Source organism: Anticarsia gemmatalis, chromosome 15, assembly GCF_050436995.1.
Source record: "Anticarsia gemmatalis isolate Benzon Research Colony breed Stoneville strain chromosome 15, ilAntGemm2 primary, whole genome shotgun sequence".
NCBI lineage: Eukaryota > Metazoa > Arthropoda > Insecta > Lepidoptera > Erebidae > Anticarsia > Anticarsia gemmatalis.
The window spans coordinates 9646401-9658590 of NC_134759.1; the positions used below are offsets into that span (position 1 = coordinate 9646401).

At 34.4% G+C, this 12190-nt stretch overlaps 1 protein-coding gene and 1 non-coding gene across 4 annotated transcripts in view; one reads left to right on the forward strand and one right to left on the reverse strand.

Moving 5' to 3' along the window:
* Window positions 1-12190, forward strand: part of LOC142978938 (furin-like protease 2) — a 196662-nt gene that overhangs the window by 130084 nt on the left and 54388 nt on the right. The gene's annotated exons all lie outside the window — the stretch shown is intronic.
* On the reverse strand, window positions 10323-10404 carry TRNAS-GCU (transfer RNA serine (anticodon GCU)). Its single transcript has one exon. It is a non-coding gene; the product is annotated as a tRNA-Ser (tRNA).

The following is a 12190-nucleotide window of genomic DNA, read 5'->3' on the forward strand; positions in this document are numbered from 1 at the left end:
AATCTTGCTATGAAAAATGTGCACAGCTCTCAGCTGAATTACATAATGCAGGAATGTGTCAACGCGGCGCGGATAGACGCGGCGCGACGCGGTGCCACACGACGCCGCACGACATACAGGTTTGAGATTCTTTGTGCTCGTAATAAGAGGCGGATGTTCAGCAAAGCTCGTGGGGCAGACAGAGACGAGCGTATCTAAAAATTTCATATAAAAATTTCATGACTTCTTCTATCTGTGTAAATATGATTTTCATTGTATGTAATAAAGTCATAATAAAGGCAGTCCCGGGGTGGGACGGAAGGAAGCCTCGACCTTTCCTGTAGGACAGGGACCGGCGGGATATCGCCACGAATACGGTTAATATTCGGCCAGCCCGATGACAATAAGAGACCTTCGTTAAAAATTATATATTAGAATTGTTTGTAACTAACTTGGGTTGACAATATCACATAATACTTATCAAATAAATGACTACAACATGTATGTATATTTATTGGATTAAATCTCGATTATAGGGCGTTAACAGGTCATGTGTAAATCTCACGCCGTTTCAGTTAATTGAGACAGCTCAACTTCGTATTTGCCAATACACAGTCGTAAGCTGTTGAGGAGTTTCCTAATATCTTGCTCACTATCGCAGTTGCGGCGTCAGCCAAAGATCAATATGTGGCAAGATTTAAACTTAATCGAACCTCAACACTGCACGTTGTAAAATACTTTGTAGTGAAAGGTTTTATGATCAGTACGTACAAGCTGAATAATAGCGCGGGTAATAGCTTTTAATTTGCTAAACTAATTTTGAACAGTTATTGTATCCTTAATACCATAGTTATAATAACGTATCTAGGTAACAGAGGGAACTTTCATAAAATGTTTATCATTTTCATTTAAACCGTGTATTGTTAGCAAGCTAAACGAAACTCAATTGTTAAAACTTCAGGTTCAATGGAACAAAACAATGCTTTTAGCGGACCTCGGCTCGGCTTTTGTTCAATTAATTTTATATTTGAATAATTTCATCTTTGTTCAAAGTTGATTAAGGATTCACTATTCCGTCCTTTACATTTGTTAGAATATATGGTTTAGTTGTAATAATTATTATTACATTGTGATTTAATAAGAAAATAGAACGAATGAACACCGTTCAAAAATTTCAATTTTATTTCCTTATGTATTTAAAGAATTAACTGAGGCGAATTTGTGATAACTTATTACAAACGAATACCTTACCTTACTTATTTCCCTAATCGCTTTGTTTTGTGAAAATAGTTCATGACAAATAATCACGTAGTTAATTAGCAATTTGTGTATTCCTAGCATCCATATACTCTGATACTAGATTTCCTAAGTTAGTTTGAAAGCTAATTTCGGTTAGTCAAAGTAAAATGTTCCACCTAACACTACCTACTTAATGTTTAGTAACCAAGTTGGAAAAACAATGAAGTTTTTTCGGTTTGTTCATTTGGAAACTTTTAATACCTATTAGGGGTCGGAGAGCATTAGGCTTATATCTTAATTAAACTTAGGCACTGTGGAAAAGCGGGCTTTACTTGATGAAATCCTTTTACATTATTAAGTAATAATATCTAGTTAATTATAGTCAATAATCTGGGTTCCCTAAGGTAGTGGATAATGGAATAAAAATAATTTAAATGACAGTATCGAATCATTACTCTTAAGATAATTATAACCGTAAGCAAAATCAGACTTTTGTTTGTGTTTGTGTCAAAAAGCGTTCCAATACTATATATACTTCGGAGTTCTGTTTATGTTGAAACCATTGAATATTTGCAAATATGTAACAAATAGTACCTCGTTGAGAATCTCAAACACTTAACAAAATGCTAAAATAAACAATCTGCCCATCCAATTTACTAGTCGGCTTAAACGTCAAAACAACACGCACCTTTTTGAGAGTCTGACAAGTGGAGGCGATCGGTTACCAACAAAACTAGAGACTAATTGAATTAGGTGGCCCTTCTGTTCCGGGGGACCCGGTCGCTCGGGGCCCCGGCCCACGATATCCCTTGGCGGAAAAAAGTACCATTTATTATCGAATACAGCCACTGGTCGGAACGGAGAATTATGGAGGGAACAAGGCGATGGATTGTGGATTTGCTTGTTTGGTTTCAAGATGGATGGATTTCTTTTTGGTTGCACGATTTTTTTGTCGTCGCTGTCCCCTTGTTAGACGTTTCCTCATATAATTATTTTTCGTGAATACATACCTACTTATACCGCTCGAATATTTGCAAGTTAACGTTCTATTCAAAGTTAAGCGCAAAAAATGCGTCAATAGTTGCAAAATTCATAATTAGACACTCGTAAAACTTTACATCGGTAATTAAATGTATAATGTGACAAATAACATAGAATTATGATCCTGTTTTATGTTCTTATCAGGCGCATACTTTGAAAGGACTGTAGAAATAATGTACTAAGAGTTTACATAAAAGCTCATGATTAATGTGAAACGTACAAGCATGCACGGTATAAATTACGATATAATAAACAAGTTACCTAGTTGCTTTACGAGTACAGTGATTGTTGCTTTTTGTATACAGCAGATGTAGGTTTGACAGCTATGAGACGTTGGTCTTCTATATGTTGATAACTTCGAAATCTATAGTAATATTATAAAGTTGGAGAGTTCGTTTATTTGTTTGAACGCGCTAATCTCAGGTCCGATTTGAAAAATTATTTCAGTGTTAGATAGCCCATTTATCGAGGAAGGCTATAGGGTATATATCATCACGATACCGATAGGAACAGAGTACGAGTAAAAAATGTTACAAAAACGGCGAAAATTTTGACCCATTCTCTCTTATGTGACGCGAGCGAAGTTGCGCGGGTCAACTAGTCATTTATAAGTGCGAAAACAACATAATATATTGTAAATAATCCAACTGTATTCTGTTTTTAGAAACATTAAGGGCAGTTAATCGTGTAAAATGAGAGGAAAATTGCTAAGATGTTCTACCGCTTGAGTAGATTGTAGCGAGACGAGAGCTCGCTGTTTGTGTTAACAAAGCCTTACGCTTTTAAATCCAACGAACACAGATCGCTACTTCGGGGAAGAAAGGGCGTAAAAGCCACTTTTGGCCAAAATGAGTTAATAATGCAACTTTGTTTAGTTTTCGACGCTCTATCGATCTGTATATTTAAAATTTCAATATTCCCAAAAAAATGGCTTTTACCCCCATGATTTTTTTCTCACCAAAACCATTTTTATAAAAAAAAATTGACGTATATGACATTATTTAATTATTTCAAATTAATAAGGGCGTATCACCATAGTATAAAAGAATATTTGGTCGTAAATACAATATTTATTACGTATAAATTAACTAAAATTGATAAAATAGTATAAAATAATGGTATGTTTGTAATTTATTCTACTAGGTAGGTATTGGTGTATTAAATAAATAAATTTAGTTAAAATGCAAATCAGTTTTATTCATTCATAAATCAAATCAAATTGACAATAATTAGTAATCTTCTTTTTTTTCTATTTCCTTTTCTGTTTTTTGTTTCGTTTTCTTACTTTTTATTAGATGATAGTAATTATTTATCACAGTTAACTTAAAATTTAAATTAATGAAAATAATCAAAGTTCAATTCAATTAAATCTTTTCTTTTGTTTCACTATTCATGAATCGTGTGCATTTAACTTAACAGGTAGGTAACCTAATTAGTAGTTCTATAAGTATTAGTAGTTCTATATTACAAAATTTATTAATTAGTAAAATAATAAATTTTGTAATATAGAACTATGATAAATCAGATAATAATAATTATTATGCTATTATTTTGAGCTTCTATGCACCTTAATTTCAATATTCACCACATTAAATCTTACAAAATTATAATAATTGTAGGTTTACTCACGATAATTGTTATAAGTGGTGCAGTCATTACGACCTTTTCACTGTCTAAAGATGGTTTATACGACACGATGTATGTTAGCATTATAGATATTTGTGGATTTACTTCCTATAGTACGTATTTATAGACGGTGTAAAAGCCATTTTTATTAAAATTTTGGGTCGTAAATCCATCCTATCTTCTAAACCATAAGGTCTACTTAAAATTAAGCTTCTTGATATTAAAGAGCACTTAAATGCAAGTAAATATCACCAATTCATTCGAATTTAACTCTATTGGAAAAAAAGTTATTTTCCAAAATTAAAAAAAAAAATCGTTTTTTCGCTCCCCTGTAAAGTTGCTATTTTGGCTTTTACGCCCTTTCTTCCCCGAAGTAGCGAGATGGGAAGGTTAAATACGTGCATCAAGCTCGTAAGGCATTCCTTCAGGTTTAACGGGAATTAAATTGACCTAATTTTCCTTTGACCTCCTTTGTCGAGTGGATAACGGGTCTGATGAAACGTGAGAGAGAGGTTCAACTTCTTGTGGAAGTCGACGCCGTGATTAGTAGCTGTATTATAAATAGGTAAATCTTGTATGTGGAAATTCTCGAGGGAGCTCTGTTGAGTGCTCTCTAGCTCGGCTTAAAGCCCGTAGAATTTTTGTAAAACGGTCGCTTGTACCTAAAATGGATGCATATTTTTCTGAATGAGTTTTATTTTACATAATAGAGGTCTCTTGGAATATTTCATTGAATGAAATATCAAGTCCGGTGGTGAATATTTTTTTCCATATTTTATTTCTTAGTAATTGATGTCTCATCAATTCATGGTATTAGTTGGTGAAGTTGTATCTAGGACAAATAGAAAGCCTGTGAAATAAAGACGAAAATTCAAACATGCCAGAGGAAATAGTTTGATACTAAAATCGGACAATGATACAATGGAGAGACGTTCAATAGATTTCGTATCATGACAGCTGAACACCTTCCGTTCCATCAAACAATAATATGTTAGAGTCCTATTGATATATTAAATGAAACTAAACATTATACCGACCGTGGGAATGGTCCGTTGTCCTTTACTATTAATATGTGTACAACATTAATACGCCAACTATTGCGAATTCAAATAATCGTTTATAATGTGCGTGGAGAATACGTTTCACTATTAAACGATAAATGTCGAATTGTTTGTTGTATGTTATGAATTTATGGATGATATTTATTAAAGCTGGAACATAGTAACGAAATTATTTGAAATGGACTGCTTGATGATGATGTTCGAAATTGATAAATCGTATTCTATAGAAATTTAACCCCTTCACCTTAACTCAGAAAATATTGGCATTATGTTGGAAGGGTATTAGGTTACTAGTGGCGTTTTTTGGTCTCTGTCTACCCTTTTGAGAAGAAAGTCTGGTTGTATGCATGTGTGAAGGTTTATAAAAACAAACAGAAGATAATTACTCGACATATATTATATCAATAGCAATTTATTATTTATAAAATTCACAGTAACTCACTGCCATTGTATGTATGTAACGTGATAATGTATTGATAAAGTAATGTTGTCGATTCGATCACGTGTGTTCGTGTTTTTCGAGCGTTCTTATGCAAATTACATTTATTACCGTGTTCGCAGTGAGGGAACGTGAAGTAATTATTGTAATACATTTCAACGTGCTTGACGTGAGAACAATGATTGGTGACGTCACAGCCTACAATGATACCACGATATAAAATGTATTACGGTCGCTGAAATTGACGGAGCATTTTGTTTTGAAGGAATTTTCTTTTTACTAACCAGTCTAACTCTTAGGAAAAAAGAGCGAATTATTCTCAGAATACGCTAGAAATAATGTCTTGGCTGTAAGTACCCGTATTGTATTTCAATGTGTTCGTTCATAAATATGATTTTTACAAGAACATGGCGAACTTTGATGCTACTATTTTTAGTAGGACAGAAAACTTGGCCCCATTCCTTCACATTTACGAACAACTTTAGTTACATAAATGTAGCGAAAATGTATTTCGAATGACTATTTATTTTAACATCAATGTTGCATAGACGTATTAGAAGTTCAAGCACACATAAAAAAGCAAGTCATTCCAGTCACGATGATGACTGAAAACTTGCTGTGTTCATTGCTAATGAGCCTTTGCTAAGATTTATATTCGAATGACTCGAAACTTTATTAGTGGCATGTATCTCGAACGTATGTAATAACGGTTATGAAATACTGTTATTATAATCTAAATATGTCAGATACAGTTAACTTATATGAATTATAACGGATGTTGAGTCATAGTAATGCATTTCTTATAAAGTAGATTAGCTTTTATTTTTTTGCACCAATGTTGGATATTCCCATAAACCTCTTTCAAAACATTGCACGATATCTACACCCCTTTCTTGCTACTTCCTCATTCATAATACCATTGTAAGATCCACGAATGTTATATAAAAAATCCTTTTCGCGCAACACGGCGGAAAATACATGTTTTAACGAAATACTGTCAGTATTGTGTACTGCAACTTTCAATACAATCTATCCTTATGTGAAATGCATGAAAACCCACATGTTCATTTATAATTGAATCCAACTATATCGAAGCACCATTCAATTCCATTTATATTATGTAATCCGCTTATATTTAAACTATTTGAAACTGGAATGCGATATTTACCGAACCACTATTTGCGTGTGCCTACCATAGATGTTTCGTGTACGCAAGTAGGTGTGTGTTATAGTATTTGCTTTTATTTTTATTTAATGTAGTCTATAAATATCCCGCAGATTCAATAAAATGGCCTTTGTGGTCAAAGTGCAAATCAATCAATCTACGTATTTAATCGACCCCACGGGTGGTAAAGCGGCTACTGGGTAGAGTGCGTAGGTCGTAGTAGCCTCTGTACTATAGAAATTACTAGAGCATGTCGGTCCATTTGAGCTTTAATGCTACTTTGTCTTGTCGCCTACTTTTTTTTTACTGACTGTGCCCATTTTCGTTTATAACCTCTTGTTAGTAATTCGAATAGAATTTTATTATCTAGAAGATTACTCGTTCGAGGAATTCTCAATTTTATTATTAAACTAGATTCATCTGAAACTTACATTGGGTTTGAGCGTCAAAATTTGTTCGACATCCTTACATTACGTGGTCGGGACCTTTGGGAGCTCGATCCTAGTCTAGACTGGTTATATCATTTTCAAGACCAAGACTAAAATTTCACTGATCCCGAGAATATTTCGACGAACATAACGAACCGAAAGTAAATTTTGTTTAATAAAACATAAACCAACAAACCACTATACAACCGCAGTACTAATGGTGGGCCACAATAATTACTACATATCAATCTTCCATTATAATCGTACGTCATTTTAATATACTATACCAACAAAATCGCGTGTCCTACATTAATTCACTGTTTCGTGACGAAACTCATTTGCTACAGACACTTGTAAATATCCCTCATTGAACACTGATCTTTATATTTTAAATTACCGCACCGATAATGAAATTAAACTAGCGGAACTGTTAAATATTCATACATTAATAGCGAGTTAATTTTGTCGAGGCCCTGTATTTTTATATTGAAAAATGTCCTGAAGTGTTCAGTAAATATATTTTGCAGCAGGCTTTATTATGTTTGCGTTCAATGACACTTTAAAGTCGATTTTGAGCCACGATATGTGCTTACTGTGGCGTGACATGACGCTTGAAATATTACGCGTATTGCTAGCGCAAATCCGAACCCTTTCTTTTAAACTATTCGTGTATTGCTAGATAAAACTGCGTCGGAAAATAATAAAATGTTGGCCGCAATATTTTGATTATTTTTTGCTCCTTCAGAACGGTAAATACGCGGGTTTCGCGGTAATCAATGTATTGAGAGGTTGCACTCATCCGCGCTCGGCAGTGCCGTGTATTCGTTCGTTATTTTACCCCACCATACTCTTACTGTATTTTTACTGGTGTTTGCTATTTACATTGAACGCACTACGGATTGGTCGAATGTGCATCCGTTGTAGGGCTGCCAAGTGCTTTTTTAAAAGATTTTTTGAACACATTATATTATGTACAAATTGTATGAAGAGAAGGTTCAAGAGTTCCTATTTTCTTATAGTGGGGAATCTTAATCATTTTTACTCTTTTCGCTCAGTTTGTGTTAATGTAATTACAAAGCATTTAAGTAGTTCATCGCAAGTTCAAAATCTCCTAACTACTATAAGTTCAAGTTACTTAGTTATGTACCTAGTTGAAAGCGATATTCGATTTTCAAGGATTGAAGAGCAAATCGAAACCGATATCCAAGAAAGTATTGCTCATCGTCGTAAAAAGCAGCAAGCAGCCCTACAACCCAATGAATATTCACAGAATCCATCCAGTATTGATATGTTTGGCCCGAAGTGTACATTTGGGATTGTATAAGGTAGAGTATATAACAAGCCGCGTGGGAAATAAGCGAGTTGGTATTTTTTCTGCGAGTATCAATTAAATACGTACAAATTGATTCGCTTCCGAGCTGTGCAAGCAACTGATACAGTGTCGAGCAACTTATTGATATGTGATTTATGACAGGCGCTTGTATTTTTTTAGATGAGTATATTTTTCCTGGTTTTGGTAATTATCATGTTCGCTGTGAAAATCTACCGATCTATGAGGAAAACCTATTTCTATCATTAAGCGTGTTGTGTGTGAAACAATAATTTTGATATGGTATAAACAAAACTTTAGTCATTATATTGGTATGAATTTGCCGCCATAATGACGCGATCAAATATGTAAAAGACAAGGTGGTTTCGTGTTTGCATTTCAGTATTTACAGCACGCTATCTGTTTCGAAAATCGTTTCTGGGAACTCACAAACTGTTATTTACCTTTTAAATAAACCCACCGTTTTAATAAACCTTTTTGCTCGAGTTAATAGATTTAAAAGAATTTTAAAATTCTAAGCAGCCTAAGACACAAAAAGCCTCTCGCATTTACAATTACAAAGCCGAGTTTTGTTTAAACAACACAACTCATTACGTCACGCGTACCAAACGAACGAAATTTACCTCAATTTAATTTCACGAGACAAGGCTTTTATACAGTTTGGCTCTAACATCTGAGGTTATTTTTATTTTCAATGTTCCCCCTCCCTGGGTTCTTATAATGTGATATTCATTTATTTTATTTCCCGGCGGATGGGCGCGCGCCTGTGGCTCGGCGGGAGGAAACAAAGCCATTTCCTAGCCGTCGCCAATCCGTGGCCACTAGAGACGCGACTACACACGCCGCCACACGCCGCCCGCCCCGCCTCACCCTGACATGTGACGTCTTACGTTATTAAATCTCGTTCTTTTATTTATTTTATTCCTGTTGTCTTTTCCCTTTCTTTTGTGACATGTCTGTCACCTACTTGGGCTAATTGGCTTATCTGTGATCTTTGAAAACACGTATCAAGGTGCGGTATTCGCGAATGTCACGTTGTCACGACAGACGGTAATTTAAAAATACAGGCGTGTACGATTTATACATTTAATTATTTATTACACAACATTTTCAAATTGTTTCACAAGTGAATAATTAACGGTCTGCGTGTTAATTGAAAGCGTAACTGACTTTACCTAATGCGAGAAAACAACTTACTGTCTTCAAGATATTCTAGAAGTAATACTTTATTTTAAAATGAATTAATTTACACAATGAAATTATGTTATTCTGTTACTTTAATCTCACTGTATTCTTTAACATAAGGGCGTCCATTAAAATGTGTTAACTGATTACCCACGTTTTATAAACTCTGTCTACGCCTTACTAATTTAATACGAAGCACGAATTATAAAAAATATATTTTACATTCAAACAAGTTCTCCAAAACAGACAGCGAGCTAGGGAAGAAAAAATTGAAATAAAATATCTTCTGTATTTTTTCATAAAGTCGCAATAAATAAAGCATTGAAATTCGTTATGTCCTTATCGTATTATATCCCAAACAGCTCCAAACAGGGATGCGCTGTCTAAGACGTGTCGATTTAGCATTCCGACTGAATTTGACATTCGCAATGTTTATTGCCATCCCATTCGGCGGGGCCTCTTTTGTGAGAATCTTTTTGTGGTATAATTTATCTAATTTGGAACAAAGCGGATTATATGCGGGGATGTTCACTCAATTCACGCTAGAGGCAGACTTGAATTTTTATTAGAAGATTTTGTTTTTCTGTTTTGAAGCGAATATTTAGAAACCTGGCCGTGAAATTTATTTGCAGCCTTTGTATTCAGGATCTTTTACTAATCTAATAAAAAAAATATTCGCCTTTTTAACTAAATTGTGAAGCTTTATTTAATACTTACAATTTTCACTTTGAGCAACTTAATTAAGGCTTTGCTCGAATAACCACAAGAGAGTTGATTACAATAGGACTACTGTGTCTAAATAAACATTATTTAGTTAAATAAAAAATACCGACGAGGATGGGATTCGAACCCACGCGTGCAGAGCACATTGGATTAGCAGTCCAACGCCTTAACCTCTCGGCCACCTCGTCATGGCGATGTAGTTTGAAATAACAGTACTGTTTCTTTGTAAAACTTCGTTTACATTTATACGTTTATTTTGTTCTCGGTCGGTGTATAACTTTTTTCATAATCCATTGAAAACCTCATGATATGCAGCTGTTGTGTTGTGCGCGTACTTTCCTCGTAATTTATTTTACTTGTTGTTCTCAACTACTATTTAACTAAGATTTAAGGTAATGAATGCAGGCGAGAGTAACATTAAACTGTACTCAATATTAAGTATTGTTGTTCTACTGATTTATTTACTTTCAATATTAACAATACCGTTTTGAAGTAAACTATGTATGTGCAATAATGTTAAATTAGGCAAAGTCTTCAATCATAGAAGGAATTCTATAATTTGAGTCTTGTTACCATTTAATAACGTTTTTATTTATCCAATTATTTTGCAGATTTACTCGAACCATCAAGCGGCTAAAACCTGAATAAAGTCTAGCATTTCGAAAATGATATGTCAATAAGGGAGCAGGAACGCTTCGCTTGTGTCCACTTATCTTCGCCGTTGCAGTGTGAACGTTTCACATAGTTCCACTGCGACCATTCCTAAAGCCTCTAGGATTTGTCAAATGCATCTAAACATGGAATGCACCTGGACCGACTTAACTTACGTGTTCTTCTGTATTATTTACCTTTTAACGGACTTGTGTATCCAGTATTTTCTATTTCTCTGATATCCGTGTGTACTGAAGCTTCTCTTCAAGCGAAACGGAAGGAAACTATTTGTAATAAATCTGCCAGTTGCATTGCACAAATAGATACGAGACTTAGACCACTGTAAGCATGTTGTACTCTGCTAGTTCATTGAAGAGTTTATTAAAACATAGTTTTGATCATAATGTCTTCATTGTACTTATAGCATATTAAACAATGTGTGTGTTTCTTTTGATATTCCACCTGTTTATATATAACAACGTTAGTCGTTATGTACAGACATATGGTTTTTCACATTTCGAAAGTATAAGTAAATAGTGAATTTTAATCTAATCCGAAAACAGATATATTAGATTAAAACAGTGTCAACAGACCTCCCCGTAGCACAATGAAATTATCTAGGGCGTTTAATTTAAGCAGAAGTGAGCTCTATCTGAATACATTGTTTCCGTCGCGATGGCCGGGCGCTCATTAAGTATTATAACTTAAACGTCACTGGTGCCGACCCATGTAGCAAATTGTGCTCGTAGAATTAATTCAGCTTACATAGAAGCCATAACAATAACTGGATATCATTATTATTCGCGCGGGGGCAGGGCTGCCACTCGCTAGGAAATGAATATTCCATTCGTAATGGACCTGTACTTTCTTTCATTAAAACTTACATTATGTGCCCCACTCCGCTCTTGAATAATTACAACACTTCTTCGGAATTTGAATGAGCCGACGCGTCGGTAATGAATCGAGAATTTCATAGCAATCGTTGCAGTCTGTTTGTAAATTGAATAATTCATCATCTTCGTCTTATCGTGTTACTAAGTAACGACTGCGGGAAATCTACTACGGCTCGCTTCATTTTTTCCATGCATTAATAATATATATTGCTATCTGTATTTTTCCAGTGCCGCTTGGAAAACATAAATGCCATCAAAAACATTCTGTAAAAACCTCAAGTCTCGCCGTAAAAAGTGGTGAGATCTATATAATACCAAGTCGATTAATCTATTTAGTCTCTACTTAAAGGACCTTCTGCCTTAAGTTATTACGTATGTTATTATCATGCCAATTTAAAAAAAATACCTTTAAAACAAATAGACCGACCTG